The following is a 21,462-nucleotide window of genomic DNA, read 5'->3' as shown; positions in this document are numbered from 1 at the left end:
ATATTTTCCCATATCTCCTGAGTATTTATTTATTCTTCTGAAAATTTATATTTCTTTTGTCCTTGAATGTGCAAAGCAGTCAAGGAGGTCTTTTCTTGGAACAATATTCAGTCCTGCTTAGGAGAGAAACTAGGATAATTTACAAGAAATTCTGGGTGTTTTGTGCTTCCAGATGAGTACTCCAGGAATGTGTGTAAACATCTGCAGAAAAGCACTTTTAAGCCATGCCTATCACTGATCTTTAGACTATAACGCAGGCATTTGCATTAGCCATTCAGTGAATAGATTTTTTTCCTCCTCTAAATCACTTGTGTAAGAAAACTATTTATTTATTTGTCTATCGGTGCTTTGTTCCTTCTGAATAGGCATCCCTAGAACACTCTCTGCTTCTGCTAGTCAAGAACCATATAATTTGAGGAGAGAGAACAGAAAAAGTTTGGAAACCCATTCTTTTAAATTCACTTCAATGTGCCATCTGTATGAGCAGATGGGAAAAATGTCTCAAGGCCAGAAGGAGACTGTGAGATCAAATCACAAGGAAAGAACTACATGCAGACGTGTTCCTAGTGTCAGAACAAAGAGGACCTTAGCAATTGCCTCAGTGATGTGATCTGGAGACTTGTCCCTCAGAAGTTGCTGTCTCCATAGCAGAAGGTGTTTCACGGGGCTGTAATCAATACTGTGCAGATCCTCATGGCATGTAGTCTGTGGACACTTTCATTTCTGGGCAACTGCCTGAAAAGAACCAATGTTCACGTTCTTAAATTATTCTCACATACGAATGGTAAATCCACATTCAGCATTTCACAGGGAGGATTTGCCAGAATGCATTATTCTCCTCAGCTTCTGAATTGAGAAATCGTTACATTTTCTCCGTCTTCACACGGCACAGTACGTCATTCTTGAGAACACTCTTTTTAAAAAAAGTTGCAATAAATGCAGACTATTGAATATTAATGACAACTTTCAGTGGGTTACAATTTTGGTTGATGATGTCTATTGCTCACAGTGAATGTCAATTCACAAATAGTGTGAAAATAGTTACAGCTTTTACATATGTTTAGTTTACTGACAAGAGTCTCTCTCTTGGAACTGTGTTCTAAAACTCTGACATTTTAAAATATTTTTTCCAGCAATTTATCTTGAAAAATGAAAGGCATATAAAAGCATATGAACTTTATATGGAAAAAATCTCCTACGTTTCCCAAAGCCCTGTGCAGCGTTGTAAAGCCACTGGGGATTATAAAGCTAACGTTTGTTTCCACGTAGAAAATGTAGAGATGGACCTTAACGACCACTGCAAGACTAAGTTAGTTTTACTGTAGAAGGTGTTGCATGCCAGTGCTTTGCCTATTTAAAGCGTTTATGGAAAATTTATTCGGTATATATTGAAAAATGTTATAGCACATTCTTTTCAGTGTCAGAATGGAAAAAAAAGGTGGGATGAGTCGCTGTTGGGGAAACACTTCGACACTCAGTTTCATTTGCATTAACTGGTGCAGTATGATTAGGACCAAGTCTTCTAGCATTTATTTTGCAGTCTTCCCTCTCATGGACCATAACTTTCCTAAACCCCTTTATTGTTTTATTTCTGTCAATCCTGAACCTACCTCTGTTTGGAGGTCTCTGGGTAAACATTAGAGATATTGGAGCTAAAAGAAAAAGCTTCTTTACTACAATATTGCCATCCACAAATTCTGTCCCCTTTTTTGTCATTTTCTATTTGTGACTTTCTTTGTTGTGCCAGTTTTTATGGCAGGTGTTACTGGTGGAAGTGCTAGCAAAAAATAGCTAACAATAATCAGTCTGTGTAGTTCAGTTTTATTTTGTGTTTAGTTTTTTTATGTGTATATATACCTAAACCCAAGATATATGTTTTTGAATAATAGCCATGTACCTTAACAAGGCAATATAGCTGATACTGCATAGGAAGAAACACTCCCACAAAATTCTGAATGCTTCTGCTTATGTGGGAGAGCAACACAGCATTCATTTACCATGAAGGTAAGGCTTCTCACAATCTATTTTGTAGATATTTTTACCAAAATATTACGTATTTCAGGTAATGATAAACCAGTTGGAAAGAGCTTAAGAATTCCCTGAACTCAGATGACTACAGAATGTTTGTATGTGGTCATCTGAGGAGGTAAATTATTTTTAGACCTTGCTGATAAGCTCTGTCCTTTCAGTGAGATATCATCATCTGTGTTTTCATCTTCTCATTCTCTCTCTAGAATATGGCTCGTATCTGCTCCATTTGGTTCTGTATGTAAAAAGCAGAAATGACAATCAGCGCACAAGATGGGAAATGAGACAAAGGCAAGGAGACGCATACTGAATATTCATCTCTCTCCTTTTATTTTTAATTATACACATTAGAAGCTTATTTCATAATTATGTTCCAGACTACATTTTATTCTCAGCTAACAAATGAGAATAAAGCACTGTGAGTCTTTAAACATTAGTCTGTGGGCTGTTTCTACAACAAGAGGGTCTCCAAAGCACATATAATTCTAATGTACAAATACTACGCTATGGTTATCCTGAAATGCCTTTGAATATTGTTTCATAGCATTAGTGTTGCTGAAGAAACAGCATGTACAACAGAGAGGAGATGACTTTTGTTGCTGTTAGATTTTTTTTTTATTTTTAAAGAAGTAATAGAGTAGCCATAAGAAAGATAAGCCATTATTCATTTTCATATAACTTTGGTATGCCTTCAATAAAATACATTCTAGAGCTGAAATATTTATCTGAAGAGGAATTGTGGAAGGGCAGTGCTGTGCACTAAAACAAACAAACAAGAACCCCTCTCCCTCAAACAGACTGGGTAGTTTATTTCCTTTTGAAGGAAGAGATACTGAAGATACAATCAAGATTAATTACTTTTCATAGCCTTCTGTGTTCAGCTTCTGATGTGACATGTTTTTATGTCGTAGAGAAGACAGTATAATTTCAGGGAGATTATTTGTATGTCATTAAGACTGAAGGATACTGATAAAATGTTGGATGCTGGTGTCCAGGAAGGTGATTGTAGTTCGCGGTTGTATATGTCTTCAACAATACAAATACATAAAACTTAACCTGGTTCTGAAGGATCCTGAAGTCTTTTCCAGATACCTATCCTGCAGGATTCAGAGTTATGATGTCTTGAAAATATTTAGTTAGCTTAAAAAAAAAGACACCAAACCATAAAACTGAAAAATCTAAGGAGGCATGAGTGCAAGTTACAGTTCCAGAAGAGATGAAAATCCCATTGTTTGAGAGTATAAAGATCTTCGTGCACAAGAATTAGGTAAAAACATTCCCCCTGCACAGGTGGCTCTGTCGATATCCAGTGATGCGGCACATGAGGCCCGACTCGTGTAAATCAGTGGCAACTGCAGTTTGCTGTTTAAGTCAGGTTTCCTGTCATCATCTCTTTTCTGCTTCTCCTTTGATTTAACTGTACAGACCCAAAGCTTGTAATGAATTTACGTATCACAGTACTCTTTCTTTTGTTATATTGAAGACTTGACATTAAATATCTGCAAAACCATCTAAGACCATTATGTGTAGGGATGTCTCAGAATCTGATACTGTGACATTATGGTATTTTTTTTCTGTGTTAATATTTTGTTTCCATGCATACTGAAGGTATTTTTCATGTATTGAAGGAGAGACTCCCATTCTATCTGTCTTACCTGGTTACATCTTGTCTACTTCACCTCATTTAATTTTCTTCAAGCTTCATCTTTTCATTTTATTTCAATACAGCCTTAATTTCAATACAATCTGTATCTGTGATCTATGGGATTGCTAGGAAAATATACTGTGTCCTGGTCATAGAAATAGTGGCAAGACTAAGAATAGGCAGTGGGAATAGAACCCCACAGAATTGAACACAAGAAAAAGGACATGGAGAGTGATATTTGTTTAATGTCAAATATTAAAGTAAATATTAAACGTTACCTCTGCTATTCATTATAGCTATTACAGAATCTTATTAGTAATTTGCTCAGTGGAAGGTATAGATATTGGATCAATATAAGGCAATTAGGAAATACATGACTAATAGATGCAATGCCTGGACTATGTAGCTTCAAGAAAGGAAAGATAATTATGACTTAACCTTATGAAATAAAAAAAATTGATAAAGCAGTTTTTCTCACTAGATGTCTTTTTTTATTAAGTTGTATTCATCTGTGCAGTAAGTAGCGAAAATAGCGTTTAGTTTTGCTTTGTTAAGTAGTGGATCTATATATTGTGTGTTCTCTCTTGCTACATATGTTGCTGATGGCCAAGCTGAGAAACCTGCAGTGTTTACTGGGCCTGAGCAAATATCTCAGAATTTAACTAATATGCATTTCCCACCGCCGCAAAATGGAGTGGGAATGTGACAAACTTAATATTGCGCCCATGGCAGAAAACGAGAAGTATTTATAGAAATAAGATATCCTCATAGTTTCAGACTTTTAAAATTCCATTTCAGTTGAGAGAAATGAGCAGAAAATGAGGGTTCATTTGTGTTCATTAGTTTTGACAGGGATGAGCAAGTGAAAAGTTTTACTCCTTGCAGTGGTTTGTTATTCAGCAGTTCTGCCCAGCCCTGGCAAATACGATGATCAAAGTGCTTTTTGAAAGACATTGATAGTTCAGGCCTAGTGTGACAAATAATCTTTTGTCCTCATCTTGAAAGTGTGATACCAGTTAAGAGAACAACATGTCAGCTCTGCATCAGAGGATTTATCTACTAAAAAAGCTTTAGTGAAGCCACTTTGTAGGCAGGAACACGGGACGGTTTCCATTTAGATAAACAAGTGCCTCTCAATGTTGGCAAAAAGAGTCAATGTTCGCAAAAACATTCCCCTTCCCCATTTGAGCATTACTTTTTGTATTATTTTCAATATTGAGTAGTAATGAAAACAAATTGTATAGGTAAGTTGAGATGTGTGGCTGGCAGTGTGAGAGATTTCCCCTGCGCCCCGAATTGTAGTTGGTCAAATATGTTCTCAGCACTGACAAAGTTCTGCTTCCTTGTTTTGGCTTTGAAAATGCGTTATCCTTTCCCTTTCTGCCTTTGTTTAGCTCAACTGTTCTGCCTCATCACTGTGTCCTCATCCAGGCTTTCTGCTCAGCAATTTCCTAATGTAAATTCTGTACAATCTCTAAATCTTTTGGAAAGGCAGTTGTGTTTTGGTGGTCAGTTTTTCATTCAATTACAGACCTTATTTATCCCGAGTCATTGTTTTCCTCTAAAATTTGCGATGTTCTCTATTCTCTTTTCCTCCTTAATGTAAAAATTGCTTAAACTGAGCGGGGAGGGAGGAGGGTTGCCTTAGATTAATAGCATTAGATTGTCAGTTTATCTTGATGTCATGCTTCTGCTTACTAACTACTCCTTCAAAATGCATCATTTTCATCCAACTCCAGTGGGACCATTTTTAGAGTATTGTTTTGGAGCCACTGTGACATCTTCAGTAAATGGTGAGTTTTAATTCGTTTGTCTAATGGAGATTAGGATCTTGGCTAATGACTACATAGTCATAAGTGATGATGCTTTTCCCTCCTACTCCCTTGTTGCTTAGAACATATATTAATTGTGCAGATGGTGGTGGCTTAGCTATGTGATAGTTCGCTTTCCATCTCCTCCTCTCATGACATTTACACCATACAAAGAGGGTGTATTGCCATCTCCTTATTTATGAAGATTTGTGATTCATCACCTGCCTTTTAAATCAAATACTAAGATTATATCTTGTTGCTAAGAGGCAGAATTTGGATGTGCGCTTTCTTCTTTTAAGCACACCTGTGCAAAGCTTTGGCTGAAACCGTCAAGTAAATCACAGCCAGAAGCACTGAATTTTCATCTTCATTCCTACTGACAACGTGTGAAACTTGTGGTGCCTGTTTTATGTGGGTAACTCTAAGTCATTCCTTATGCATTCAAGAGATTCACAGACTTGTCAGTCTGTAACCTAGCCAAAACTTAAGCTAAGATTTACAGGTATTTAAGTTTCCCTGCAAATGTTTTTTCGAATTACTAGAATTCAGCTGTGATTTGTATATGACAGATAGAAAGTAAATACTTTTACCGCTTTTTTTATTGTTTTGCTTTTCTTTCCTACTTGTACATTTATGCAATCTTATGACTTGCAAGAAACAAGAGGAAAAATAATAATTTAGGCACAGCTAATACAGGCAATTCCTTAAAATTTCATTTCTTCTTGTATGTCATCTGTCTGTTGTGGCCATCCTACTCACCAGATTATCTACTATTGCTTCTTTCACAGAATAGTATTGCCATTTCTGTGTTCAAACATTTTCTGGATTTGTTCTTTGCAAAAGTCACTGATTTTATATATTTTACTCATAAGTTAAAGGCTTGTTTAGATTTAAGTATCACTCCTGGCTTCCTGACCATTATTTGCAAATACTAAGGCAATTAGGTTTGGTTTTCATGCTTTGTTTTGGTTTTCATTTGTTTAGGGGAGAGATCCTGTGTTGCAGATACAATCAAAGGAAATTCAGAATTGCTCTTTAAAAGTTATTTTTGCAAACTGAGAGAACAGTTCTTTTCATTTCAATGAGAGTTCCACTTCTAGTGTCTCCTTATCAAGGATATATATTGTCCATGGCAATACAGAGATTAATACCTCTGTACTTAAAGCTGCTTGCAAGGAGAGAGGTTGAGAGGGTAATGAGCCTTTAGGTCACAAGCATACTTGCATGCTTTCAGCATCATAAATTTGAGATTGTTGACTGTTGAAAATTCTGAAAAGTACAGCAATTTTGAGCAATCTGGTTATGACCTCAGCGTCTGTACCTCTGTGAAATGTGAATTACAATATAAGCAGGCTTCATCCAATTTCTGAAGGCCTACTTCTTTAGTGCAGTACTGACGTTCATGTGATTAGTCTTCTCGTTTGTCAGCCTGGAGGAATATCATGGAAAAAACATTTAACCTTAAGAAGAAAGTTATCAAACTGCTGACACTATTTGCTAAATTCCTGGTCGATGGTTAGAACTGAGATTTACTACCTATAAGAGAGATTTTGCAGAGTCACTAGCTCTAGCTTTAGCTTAAATGAACATATGTAGTGCTTGACAGTAGTGGGGAGTTCTGGTCAGTGCTTGAAATATCTGGAAGTAAGTTTGTATGTGAAATACTGAAATGTTGTGACAATTAAAAAAGCCAAACAAACAAAACGAAAAACCCAAACAGATGGTTATTTCTCCCTGTGCAGCATTTGACTAGATATTTGGGAATATGTATCATGAAATTAGAAGAATGCTGGGACTGACATGCTGGAGGGAAGGGGTGCCATCCAGAGAGACCTTGACAGGCTTGAGGGGTGGGCCCATGCAAATCTTATAAAGTTCAACAAGGCCAAGTGCAAGGTCCTGCACATGGGTCAGGGCAGTCCCAAGCACAAATAGAGACTGGGTGGAGAATGGATTGAGAGCAGCCCTGAGGAGAAGGACTTGAGGGTGTTGGCTGATGAGAAGCTCAACACAAGACAGCAATGCCTGCTTGCAGCCCAGAAAGCCAACCCTATTATCCTGGGCTGCATCCAAAGCAGTGTGGCCAGCAGGTCAAAGGAGTGGATCCTGCCGCTCTACTCTGCTTTCATGAGACCCCAGCTGGAGTACTGCGTTCAGCTCTGGGGTCCCCAACATAAGAAGGACATGGAGCTGTTCGAGTGGGTCCAGAGGAGGACCATAACAATGATCCAAGGTCTGGAGCACCTCTCCTATGCAGACAGACTGAGAGAGCTGGAGTTGTTCAGCCTGGAGAAGAGAAGGCTCCAGGGAGGGAGATCTTCTAGTAATCTTCCAGTACCTAAGGGGGCCTAAATGAAAACTGGAGAGGGACTTTTTACAAGGGCGTGTAGTGATAGGACAAGGGGCAATGGCTTTAAACTGAAAGAGGGGAGATTTAGGTGAGATAGGAGGAAGAAATTCTTCCCTCTGAGGGTGCTGAGGCAGTGTAACAGGTTGCCCAGAGAAGTTGTGGCTGCCCCATTGCTGGAAGTGTTCAAGGCCAGGCTGGATGGGGCTTTGAGCAACCTGACCTAGTGGAAGTTTCCCTGCCCATGGCAGGGAGGTTGGAACTAGATGATCTTTAAGGTCCCTTCCAACCCAAACCATTCTATGATTCTATAACTGGCTTATACAGAACTATCTTACCCATTCAAGACATGACAGAGATAATTTTAATGTACCTTTCCATATTACTCTTTTGAGAAACCTGCTTGCCCATAAAAGTCTGGCTGTTTCATTGTACACTATTCTCTCCTAGTGTCCCCATATTGCAGCCAGTGCTGATTTGAAGTCTACATCCCTGCTAAGACTTTTCTGTTGAGTTGTGATTTTAAAAAAATCTCTTCAAAGATCTTTCCCATAAGTATTATACCTCATGGAGGGAGTTGCAAACTGTTGTTATCCTTTTATTTTAAGAAAATTAAAAGGTATTCTTGCCAGATGATTAATGGAAACTACCATCTTCTCTTATCATGATTTGGTATCAGATAACGGTGTTGACACGTGGACATTCATAATGTGAAAAATAACATTTATGAAAGATGCTCAGTGCTCTTTACAGTGAAGGTTCCTCTGATAAACACCAGGTTTGTCAAAAGGCAATGAACTCAAACTTGAGTTTTCAAATTCCTGCTTTATAAATGTGAGTCCTAGGAAACATTTGTTTTGCAGCTGGAAGTTCCCTCTGCTAAAGCCTATGAAACAGGCTGATGTTGTGACAAATTGTCCACGCTTTGCCAAAGGGCTGTGGCTGGATAGCCGTTGCTCCCGTACCTGGACTCAAGAGTGGGGAAAGGGTGTGTAAAAGAGGACACACCAGCCATCAGACTTGCTGCTGTGCCTCTGGCATGGCTCTGTGCTGAGCCTGCTATGCAAGTGATGCTTTCACCTTGTGGGTTTATGCCAGTGTTTTCATTCACCTCAAAGTACCTGTGCATTTAATCAAGTAAATTCCTTCCTGATGCTCTGAATTTAAGTTACTGAGTTTCAGCATGTGTTGTCCTCTTGTTTATGTATGACTTTCAAGTAAAACATGGGACTAATTTTAGAGATTGGTTAAAAAAAAAAAACCACAACACTTTCTACAGCAAAATAATCACTTCAGAAAATTCCTGAATACAAGGAATGGTTCCAGGACAGGTCTGACATATCTCAGATAAGCATTTATTTTCTCATCAAATGTGTATTTGCTGTATTCAGAGTAGGACCGATATTTATCAGCTGACTCTTCGTCCACCTCAAATGTGAACTCGTTATAACTGGTTTCTTCGAGAAAAGAAAGCCTCATGTATAGCCAAGGTAACATGAAAAGCAATGGTGGGGACATGTTTTCCAAATTAAATCATGAAAGTAAGAAATGTGAAGATAATGCTTTGTGTATGGCCTATGTATTGATTCGACTTTCACTGCAGCATCAAGTGTTAAAATGCAGTTCTGGATATACAAAACGTTAAAAGTTGTAACCAATGTCTGCGTAAGTATATGGAAAGCAGAGACCTGATTAAACTCTGATTAGAATCAGTTGAACTCCTCTGGTTCTCTTTGAGACTCAGGTCATAAACTATCTGATAATGGCACGGCGTACAGAATCATCTCAGGCTGTTTGGCAGGTCAGAGTCGAGTATCTTACAAATCTGATAGCTTTATTGATCGTAAATGCAAATAACTTTGACTATAGATACTGATGGATCTTACTAGCATTAAAATGGAAAAGAAAAACTTGGTAAGATTAGTGAAGCTTGTCTTAAATGCATACAAATTTGATTTATTAAAAACACATTCTGCCGCAAAATATGGTCACTAGGAGGAAACAGCCTCTTTTATTTTTTCTGCAGTGTATAAATTAGTGTTCTAGCCCCTGAGATCTAGTTACTGAGAAGTTTCAAAGGTATTATTCTAGGAACAGGAAAGGGCCAACAGAAAATATCAAAAAGCAGCTCTATGTAGCTTTTCTGTTTAGATTTCTGATGTTCAGTGTTTTATATAGCTTATCAGGCTTTCAGTTCTTGCCAGTATGATGCAGCTAGTATGTCAGAAGTTTTTCAGATGTTTTTCTCGTTTCTATTTGGAACAAAGTTACAAATGTTCTGAAATGAAGATGAGGAGAAAAAAAGTTGTAACTGAACATCTGAACTTTGACACGAGAGAAGATGTAGCCTGGGGAAACGGTGTGGATTTCAGCAGGATAACTGGAGTTAACACCTGTATGCATCTCGCATGCATTCAATACACCCTTGAACTGGTCTGAAATGTAGATAGTGATGCAGAAATGTGAAAGGAGAACGTGGCTTCCCATTTTCAGAATAATGTTGCTGCTACTTTAGTTGGTATTTGGTGTCTAAAATGGACCAGATATGAAACAGACAATTGACAGTATAAGCCTAACACAATAGATGAGAAGAGGGCTGAGGTGAGGCGTGACATCTGGAATGTGATAGGAGGTGCTTTTAAGTTTGGGGTTTTTTTAATTATTGAAGAAAAAATATATTCTACTGGCTTAGATATCTGATCAGTAGACCTATCAGAAGAAATAAAAGAGGAAGTATAATCAGAAATAGCTGCAAAACAGGATTTCTCCACAGATGTCTACTTGCAGATTAGCCCAAGTAGGAAAAATATCAATATTTAAGAATAAAATGTGTAGAATAAACTGTTCATATTTTATCCAAGTCATATCTGTCTTAAAGTGTTTATATGAACAAGAAGGATGCTCTTCCTTTCGCAGCTACCTATTGTAGCATTTTATATATAAAATCCTCTATATGTGTCTCTTTTTTGTCTCCCCTCCGCCCTCACAGGAGTCTTACCTAAAGTCAATTGATGTTAATAGGAATCTGTCATTTGAAACCTGTACGCTGCAAAATAGACCTATAAATATATGCTAAATCTTTATTCATTGTCCTCAGTTAAATGCCGTTCACATGAGAATAGTTGTTCAGATGAGGTATGTAGCTGCAATGCCAACAGGTGATTTATTAAAGACAGCTTAAACAGCCCGAGATCTGGCTGTTAATTGGTGTGGAGAAGCCCTGCTGACACCCTGGTCATACAGGGCTCAGGTGAAGGATGAAGTTCTGTAGCTTTATATCCCTAGGAGTTAGTTCTTAGTGCACATGATGCTCTACAATAGTATGTGTCTTTCTCATCTGTACTTTAATACAAATTATGATTAGCAAAAACTGGAATAAATTGTAGCCAATTCGAAGAATTCTGGTAGTTATTTTAAGTGAGCAATTTATCTTCTATAATTTCAAAATACTGTTCCAAAATAGAAAAAATGTATACTAGTATAATACATTTTTTTCATATTTGCATACCTGCTATCTGTATTTTTATTATCCATCTTTGATAGACATGGCATTTTATTTGCTCAGTACAGGAATTGATGTCCTGTTTGGCATACATGCACAGCTGCTTAGGTAACTTGGAAAAGTAAATATGAGCACTAAAACATTAGTTGTTAAATAATAGATATTTTAAAATAAAAATCTATTCTACAGAATAAACGATACAATTGCGTAATATAACCAAAAAATTCTTCTGGAAGTAAAAACATCACTGGAACAAGACCAAGCAATTCAAAACTTCTCAGCAGCATAGTTGCTTGTCCTTCTTAGTATGATAATGCTGCCTCCCACCCACTTACTGGTACAGGGTCAGTCTCTTGCTGTAGATGATGTCAAGCAGGTGAGCAGAAGTAATTCCTACGTAAAGTTCAAAGCAAGAAAAGGAGTTGGAAATAGTTTGTGATTAACCAAATTGGACTAAAGAATTTAACTATTGAGTCCTAATTAAGGTTGTGGCACTGAAAGAATTCATTCTATCTTAAAAGTCTTTAGCCTGTCCCTCTGCAGTTTTGTGAGCTTTCTGTAACTGGTGCCTGTCATGCACTTAAAGATGCTTGGATCTAAAAGTCTTGCAGGTCTGTGTTTGTACAAGGAGGCTAGTGTGAAGTGCTTGCTATATGGTGCATGATTAACATCAGTATTAAAACTAAATTTTATTATAGGTATATTGTTTGAGGTTCCCCCCGCCCCTATTTTGAGTATCTAATGTCTTTCAGTACTTCGTACCCTTTAAATTTCTCCCTGTTCTAGGGAAAAAATTCCTCGCTCATGAATGGTAGACTTTATACTCTTCAGTAATAACTAGTCTATGGACATGACAATTGCTGCAGAAAGAACCATTAAATCCTTTGCCCAAGGATTTATCTGTAACTTCACAGTGTCCCTTTTAATTCTACGAGATGTTCCAGGTCATTACGTATTGTATCAGCTGTACCATTCTAATATCATGAAATAGGCCCTCAGTACTGCTATGACTACACTCTTAAGTGCATGAGTTCACATGGTTTTGGAAACTGGCCAGTGATATGTTTGTACGTAGTGTGTATGATGTGCTGATGTCAGAGCTGTCAAAAAAAAAGAAAGATTAATTCAGTCTAATTATGTTTATTACTTTTTCCCGTCATATGGTGATAACTTTTTGCTGTGAGCACTAAAATCTAAAAAAAACCATGAGATAAGATGATAGATTTATTGTTAACATGAGTTACAGAAATTAGTAAATCGAATAGTGTAAAGAAATGAGATAAAAATCATGGTGAAAAATAAGATCCTTAGGAATGAAACTATAGATCAGTGCTAGCTATTAATTGGAGTCTCACGGCATTAATATTTTAGTCAGCTTTTGTTTTCTGTGTTAAATCTATACATTGATTTAAGTAATGCAGCAGTGAAGTACAGTTCATGAATTATCAGTGGTAAAGATTTGTGTAAAATCAAGGATAACAAAGTAGGTGATATGAAATACTTTTTAACCACTGAAACCCAGTTCTTATTAGTCTGTTTGAAAGGGATTGAAAATAACATTTGGCTGCAAAAAAAGGAAAATACAACTACAGGGAGAAGCCCTACAAGTCAGAAACAGAATGTGTCAAGGAAGGACAATTAAGGACCATATATTATTTATATTGTTATATATATATATACACGTGCATGGATATTTGTGTTGCTTGTCATTCATGATGCATATGAATGCAAAATGAAAATCAGTAGTGTTTTTTATATGGCTGCTCAGTTGTGAACTTGATTGAATTGCTATGAATGTTTCAAAGGTATTTTTATTTTTTTCTTTTTAAATCATGCTTTTGTGTAATTTAAGACTCACTGTATATAGCAAGACATGTACTTAGAAGTAGTACCAAAATTAAAGTTACCATTTTTCTTTGTCTTTGGGTTCAATTTAAGTCCTGAAAGATGTATGTTTGAAAATATCAGATCACGAAGCTTGCAATCAAAAGTGGAAGGCAGGAGAGAGGGGAGAAGCAGGTTTCTTGTTTGAGGTATAATTTTATTTGTTGTTTACTTTTAAACCTTGTGCACAGCCTCTGGAGATGCTGGTTGGGTGAGGATACTCAAACATACTTGCAATTAGTATTGCATGCATTGACATTCTAGATACAGGATTAGTGGCAGTATGGACAGTCTTAACCTCACTGATATATAATATCCCTTTACTTTTTGTTTACTGGTAGCAGTGATAGATGCATTTCTGAGCCCTGCAATATCTGTCATGGATTTACAATCTATCACATGGACTTCACGCACACAGCCTCCCCTTATTGCCACAGGGAGGTGGAGCGTTACCACCTACTAACTACAAATAATGGTCATTTAGTAAAATTAAAAGTGAAATGACAAATTACTATCAATGAGCTTATCTGGCCAATGACATGGTTAATATTTTAGTATAGTAAGTGTAAAGTCTGAGGGCAGTACTTCAGATTCTTTGGAGCTTTAAGATCATCTGTGATATTTGTTTGTATTCTCTCTTTATCGACAGTTGATACTACAGTGATATTTGAAAGGATGTCAGTAGAGTGGAATTACATATTTGGATACGTGTCTCATACTATTCCCTAAGTACCAGAGTGAAGCTGAAATGTTTATTTGCAAACCAAGTGATATTGATCTTATGACAATTGTCAATTACAAGAATATTTTGTTTATTGTACAGAATGATTACAGTAGATTTAATCAGCTGTTCAATAGTAGTACAAAAAAAGGGGAGGTTTTTATTCTCTTTTTTGCTTGTTGCATTGTCATAAGCTTAGAAGAAACATGAGGGGATATGGAAGGTGGGGACAGCAGAGATTTTAGCTACATCAACTTGAAGGCCTTTCTGATGTGCTTAGCTGCTGCCTGTGCTTTCAGCTCTTATCAGAAATAAAATAAAAAAAAATTGTTTTGATAGTGACTGGTCTCTCTCAAGTGGAGGATGAAAGAGGTATCTGTTACCAGAGGTAAGGAGGTCCGTTTTGCAAGAGTACTTCAAGGCATGCAGAGCGCATTACAGCTGCAGTAGATGAGGTAACTGTGCTGTAGTAGGTCGAGTTGCTCAGCATGAGCTTCCTTGTGATACTTAACCAGGGGCTCTTATTTTTGGGGATCGCTCGACGTGCTCTGTTTTCTGAATCTTAGTATCTTGTGAATGGAAGTTTGTGACTTTTTACATCTATTTAGAGAGAAGGAATGGGAGAGCATCCTCTGACATCAGTAAAAGAACAGAAAAAAAAAGAAATCTATATTTATTGAAGACTTGGTCATAAATAGAGGCAGTCTAGAGTAATGCTATCTGGAAAGTTTGTGTAAATGGGTACTAGAAATAGCCTGGACAATAGTGTTTACTCAAAGGCAGCAATATTAGCACGCGATGCTGTGGTTGCAGATCTGCTCAGAGGAGGATTATTTTCCCTTACCCGTTCGCCTTCATGGTAAGCAAGTCACCCGTGGTGGTTTGTACCAGTCACTTTGACACTCTACTGAAAAACTTTCGGATACATTTTGGGGAATGTCAGGTTGTCTGTAAGCAGAAAATAGAAGAAGAAATGAAGAGAAGGTGATTAAATACTTCATTCCTAGCCGTGGTGCAGTTCTGTTAGAGGAGAGTGAAGAGGAAAGAAATTCTATGGTTGTGAGCTTTTTTTGTTAGAATTAGAAAGGTATTGAGTAGATTGTTGGGGGGGGGGGGAGCGGGCGGAGTGGAACGTGGGAAGTAAATGGTCTAATTGAAATCCAACAGTCACATAGAGAGGCAGTGCAACTATCCTTCTGTATGGATGAAAATTTCTAATCATAATTGAATTAATAAGAAATAATCTGTGTCTATTATTCTACTTCGCTTTACCCAGTTTGCCTTTATTCTGACTGTTAACTGTCTCCCTGTTTGATTGCTTTTAAAGCATGACTCCAGCTTTAGGACAGGGAGAGTTCATTTTACTTTTGTCTCAGAATGTTGTGAGGGTTAGAATTTTATGGATTACTGCTTTGTTGTAAAGGTTCTTGAAAGAAACTTAATTTCAGGTCTGTGCCAGAGGGTTTTGACTGACTTTTTTTCTACTTTTTTGGATCTGAGAGTAATTCTGCTTATGAAGAATCCACTTAAATTTATTATTTCTATTGACATTTCCCTGTGGAAAATGAGCCTTCTTATTCTGACTCACAAAAGCCACAGGAATAGGAGCTTTGGGCTCTTATCTGACTTCTTCTGTAAGAATTACTAAATAAGCTGCAATCATAAAACTGAATGTGCCTTTTCTACTGAAGATTGTTTTGACTTTCACGTTAACTTTTAGCTTGAGTAGAACTTCCTTTCTCCAGAAGGGTGAAAATACCTACTGCTCAGACACCTCCCTGATTAGGGAGGTATTATTACAGGTAATATTCTTGGTGGCATTTTGTGAGAAGAAAGGATTTTGCAGGATTGAATCTGTCACAGAAAGTATAGATTAAGAACGTAGTGAAGCAGTGAATGCAGTTTCTGCATGAGCTCGCCATCCAGAGCACAAATTCTTCGGTGACAGAGGAAGGTGGGGGAGCCCTGGGTTGTGTAAACACCACTGATATCTGCCTTGAAGGCAGTTATCTGCCTTGAAGGCTGTTTCCATGAGGAGCTGTGCCCAGCAGTTGCTGGAGGTCGACTACTGCAGACGTTTGAGGGATGGGGAGAAGAGGGTTACATGCTATTCTCTAAGACCCACGTTCAGACACAGGCACCTGAAGGAAGCAAGACCATGTTCTTCCAAGGACAAGCATTGCACTGTAGGGTGGTAGTGCTACTGTACTTATTACTCGCTTAAGACATCGAAGATAGCCAGTGGGCAAAAGTCTTACTATTTTACCTATGATAATATGTACTTCCTTATTTCTACACTTTTAGCAGCAATGTTATCCGCACAATTTGCGCATTGAAGCAGTGCATGTTTTGTGGAGAAGCTACTCTTTTTTTTCCCTAGCTCTTCAATGATTTAATTAAACGTTTTATCTGTATCATCCTGAAATAAAAAACTGTTAATGTAGGGTATGTGTACAGTCCAGCTGATTCAGTAGAACTAAGCACCAGTTATTTCAGGCACTGAGAATTAATTAAAAAGCCACCAAATCCATGTGTCTCTTGAGAAAGTTGTAGCTCCCTTCCATAGTTTAAGAGAGTCTGTATTACAATTCCAATATTACATTAGTTAGCTATTTTTAAAAAGAATGCAATAAATTTTAATAATCTTGTATTCTCGTTTATATAAAGTTGAATTACTAGCACACATACCCCCCTTGAAAGATTGCGAGGAAAGTGTTTTGTATGTTCTGAAATGCATTTATACACTTTTCTCTAAGAAATTTATGAATGACAAACTTCTTTTCCTGTTGAGGAAGACAAAACTGATTGAAAGACCTTTTGAATATATGATTTGTTCGTAGCATGCAACATGTCTTGGGTGGTACCAATAGAAATTTGTAAGAGCAAGAAGCTGAAATAATGCACTTTGTATTTCAATGCTGACGTTATCTGAGTGAAATAAACAGGCAATTTTCGCAAACAGAATAAGGAACATGCTTTACAAAATATTCAAAAGTAAAACTTTCGGTTTCCCAGTGATGGTCATAAAGCAAAAGGACTATGAACTCTGTATAAGTGGAGGAGATGTACTAGCTCTTTATTCCAAGGCTGTTTGTTGCATACTGAGTCACTCAGCCATCGTGCTCATATTGTTTCATTGTTCTGTAAGTCTTGTCATTTTTTAACATTCTCCCTTTTATTTGTTTTTATTTCTTTTGAAAGGGAGAAGTGAAGTGAATGCTGAAAGACAAGGATACTTTTCCCAGTGACAAAATATTAAAATTATGAAGTGCTCCTCTGAGCTCTTCTGCCATAGCTGCTGCCTTGTGTTGTATGGGTGTTATCTTCTACAGGAGCACATATTACTTCAGAGAAAGGCTTGAATAACTTCAGTTGAAAGCCAAGGTTATTGTACCAGCAGATTTTACTGCAGAGTCATATATGATTTTTACAGGGATTGAAATTATGAGCATGATATCGTGGCTGAGTTTTGGACTCAGTGACAAGGTAGTAGGCAATGCTATCTAATTTGAAGAACAATTTAGAGAGCTACATGCAGATATAGCAGAAAATTGGGCGTCATTGCATGGAAATCTGCAACAATATTCTGTTTCTTCTGAGTTGGAATTCCTTTACCATGAAATAACAAACAAATTCTCCAGTTTTCCATGACTTTTCCCAGCTCGCATGCAGACGGTGCAACAAGCAGAGAAATGCAGAGCTTCTTCCCAAGAAAGATCAGAGGCATATATGTTTCCTCTTAAAAATCTTGTATGCTTCTTTTATCAGCAGTATAAAAAACAATGAAACTTAACGATCTTGAAGTCTTTGTAGGTGTTCTGACTCCCTGTGTTTTATCAGGTACAAAAATTTTTCCTATCTTGTATTATATTTAGAAAATGCTTTATCATCTTATCCTTCTTATCCTTAACTTTGTTTTATGATTGTGCCTTCTGGCTTGAACAAATACACTGAGTGCTTTCAGAGAGTGCCGAGCTATTCAAGGATTGTACACAACAGAAAGAAGGGGAAAATATCTACATGTCATTAGATAGCCAGTCCCAAATGGAGCAAGAAAAATGAGCCAAGTTGGAACTTAGATTGGGATACTCATGAAACGTTGAGAAGTGGCATTAGAAGAGAGCATATTATAAATTCTGTGCAGCCTGAGCATATCATTTAATCTCAAACTCAGACATCAATGTCAATAAAACAATTGGGGATTTTTTCCTCTATAAAACTACACTGAGAAACTCTATAAGCAGTTTGCAGTTGAAAGATTATAGCAGTTAGTAACTGAATGTTCAGGTTTAATGATGGATTTGTAGAAATGTCGCTATTGTTTATCCTTTGCTAAAGCCAACTCAACCTGTGATCGTACAAGGGAAGCCTATCTTTTATGTGAATAGGCAGAAGAAGGAAGAATTCTGTCAACGCTGTAGTTAGCAATAAATCTATTTTAATTTAAAAGTAGATACGTTAGTATCTCTAACAACCTTGATACTTATGTCTAAATCCAATATTATCGTTCAGGAGAGAGATTTATCACGTTACAGTTTTGTTCCCAGATTTCCAAGTATTTGAAATTGGTTCTGCTGGCTGCTGCCGCCGCCGATGTTTCCAACTGTCGCTCAGCAGGACTGTTTCCAAGAAGGAGAAGTGATCAGTCGGTTTAGTTGCCATGCATGGTTTCAGTAACTGATTCAGAGAGTTTGTGACTCCCAGTCAGCGTGAGCAGAGGATTCTCATGAAGTCCATGATAAAGAGATGGAGTCTGTTGTAGAGAACGGCACCCTCGCAAGTTCTTTGGATTGCTCCTGATAGTATTAATGGGGAGCCATAGTCTGCCCTTGGACATGCAAATCTGAAGCAGAATCTCACACTGCTTTCGAAAGGATGTATTTACATACGATTAAAGAAAGAATTAGTCTTTATGTTTTCCTGGGCTTCAACTCTGTCTTTGACTCAATAGGATGACCATCTGTCAGTGCTAGTGTGTTAAATAGTTCTCACACTATCACTCTACTCAGAGGAGCTATCTGAAATTGTCACCTCATCGTTTCTGTTCTCCCTGTAATTACAGGTCAGGGCTGCTTCCTTCCAGGGCAGAGATAAGTTTCTGTTGCTGTTTATTTCCCATAGCTTTGCAGAGCCACTGCAGCTCCAAGAGGGAATTGGATTCTGTCCATCTCCATGTATCATTAGCGTTGCTCTCCTGTCTCTCAGTGCTGTTTTTTCTTCACCAATGGTGTTAAAACTGTTTAAGTGGCTGTTTTGAATTTCAAATCCCACTTGAATTTGTCAGAAGAGCAAAATCTATGGGATTTTGAAAACTGTCCCCTACATAGCACTGAAAAATAAGGACTATTAGCACTGCTGGGATAGTATTTGTCACTGGTATTATTTTCTGCATCACTCTAAGTTTGAAAGTGTTATAAAAAAGGTCTTTACGGCCTTCAACTCTGGCCTGTGAAAGGAGCATTGCCATTTTCCAGTTCTTACTTGAATCATAGAACCTCCCCAAAACGGGAGACAAGGGCAGATTTTCAACTTTCTCAGAAATAATAGTTTATCTGAATTATTTTGAATTATTGACAGCAAACTTTACTTTCCCTGCAAGTTAGTTATGGTGCAGGTTTCTTTGCACTGTAGCTAAGCTTGTTTTGACACATGGAGTTTTCTTTGTTTACTTCATAATACTTTACTTAGTCAGTTTGGTGCTTCTTGTTTTTTCTTTCTTTCTTTTTCTCTTTTTTCTTTTTTTCTGTTTTCTTCTTTTTTGTCGTCTTTTTTTCTGTCGTCGTCTTTTTTTCTGTCGTCGTCTTTTTTCTGTCGTCGTCTTTTTTTCTGTCGTCGTCTTTTTTTCTGTCGTCGTCTTTTTTTCTGTCGTCGTCTTTTTTTCTGTCGTCGTCTTTTTTTCTGTCGTCGTCTTTTTTTCTGTCGTCGTCTTTTTTTCTGTCGTCGTCTTTTTTTCTGTCGTCGTCTTTTTTTCTGTCGTCGTCTTTTTTTCTGTCGTCGTCTTTTTTTCTGTCGTCGTCTTTTTTTCTGTCGTCGTCTCTAATGACTCGCACATTGAGTCACAGTGGTTTTTTTTTTAAAGCTTTCACTTTTTCATTGTTTGTTTTTGAGGTTACATTATGCAAAATACAATGTTATATTTTGTGTGTGAGTACAGTTTGTATAGAAATATTTTTAATTCTTTTATGAAAATTGAAATAGCTCTGCTCTGGGGAAGAGGCTTTATGCCTGTTTCAAGTATTCTGTATTCTGAACTGCTGTTTTTTCCCCTGTCTGAAAAGGCATAGGTCATGTGTCTCAACTTTAAAAGTATTCTAAGAGGGTAATTCTTGTATGCTCTTGCACTGGTAATTTGGTTTAGCTATTCACCATGAATTGCAAACCACTGAGAATTATCAAAAGGTAGTTTTCTTGTTTAAATAATTTTGAATATGAAAGAGAACTTTTTCTACTTCACCGTAAATGCAAGAAAAGTCAGGGTAAAAAATATGAGGGAGTTATGAAGAGGGGAAAGGACAGACTTCTTATTTATCTTATTTACTTTCAATGGATTTGCCTTATGGACCAGAATGAACAAGTGAGTTGAAGTAAATACATTATTCAAAACTACTCTTTTGACTTAATTAAAACTCTGTTCTACCAATCATTTTCATTACTGTGCCACTTTTTTTTCTTTACTTTCTGATGAGGCAAGACACTGTGTCTTTTAATGATTTGATAATCATGTTCACTGCTGAGCTTTTATCCTAACTGTCTGCAGCCTTTGGCCCCTTGTGTGGTATTTGTTGCATCCAAAAATCCTACTGAAGATATGTCAGAATTGTGAGTGCTCAGCTCCACCATCAGTATGAATAAACACTTTGCTGAGGATAGCACAGGTGTGTTGTTTTCTCTGTTGAAGCCACTGATCTGGTAGACTCTGGTAGGAGAAATGCGTTTAGTGCAGAGAAAGGTATTAGAAAACTTAGTAGTCAACCAGGTTACTATTTACCATGATTCTTTTGTGCATTTTAACGCAGGCTGTAAATCTGTGCTCCTGCCTTTTCCTCTGTGAACTACCAAAATTCTTCTAAAACTCATGACTATAATATACACATCGATATGGAATACTGAGGGTATTACACAAAAGAAAACTACAAACCTCCCCACCAAAAAACTATGAAAAAAAACCTCTCTCTACAGACATTTCTCTCAACATCTAAAAGGCACACATAACACATGTTAACGTTAGTAGTTTTGGTGTAATCTGGAGGCACAAATATGGTCTAAATGTTTTGTGAAAGGGTCCTGAAAATGTTTGCTCTCTAAAGTGAAGATAAAATAATACTTCATTTACAAAGCACTAGTGAACAGAAGAATTAAGTTTCATGAGGGATTAGGCTATCAACGCAGGATGTGAAATATGTGTCTTTCTCTGTTCCTCTTGACATTTCCTCTGCCACCTTTCTTAGAGCCTTTCATTTTTGCCTTGAAGTCCTCCACTACAAAATGAAAGAAATGCTGCTATCCTAAATCGTGCTTCATTTT

At 37.3% G+C, this 21,462-nt stretch overlaps 1 protein-coding gene across 1 annotated transcript in view; it reads left to right on the top strand.

Annotated features, from left to right (window-relative positions):
• GABRB2 (gamma-aminobutyric acid type A receptor subunit beta2) overlaps positions 1-21,462 on the top strand; it is a 153,612-nt gene that overhangs the window by 62,691 nt on the left and 69,459 nt on the right.

The sequence above is a fragment of the Tauraco erythrolophus genome, chromosome 16, assembly GCF_009769465.1.
Source record: "Tauraco erythrolophus isolate bTauEry1 chromosome 16, bTauEry1.pri, whole genome shotgun sequence".
NCBI classification, from domain to species: Eukaryota; Metazoa; Chordata; class Aves; order Musophagiformes; family Musophagidae; genus Tauraco; species Tauraco erythrolophus.
The sequence above is the reverse complement of the archived record's forward strand: the minus strand, read 5'-3'. Positions and strand labels throughout refer to the sequence as shown.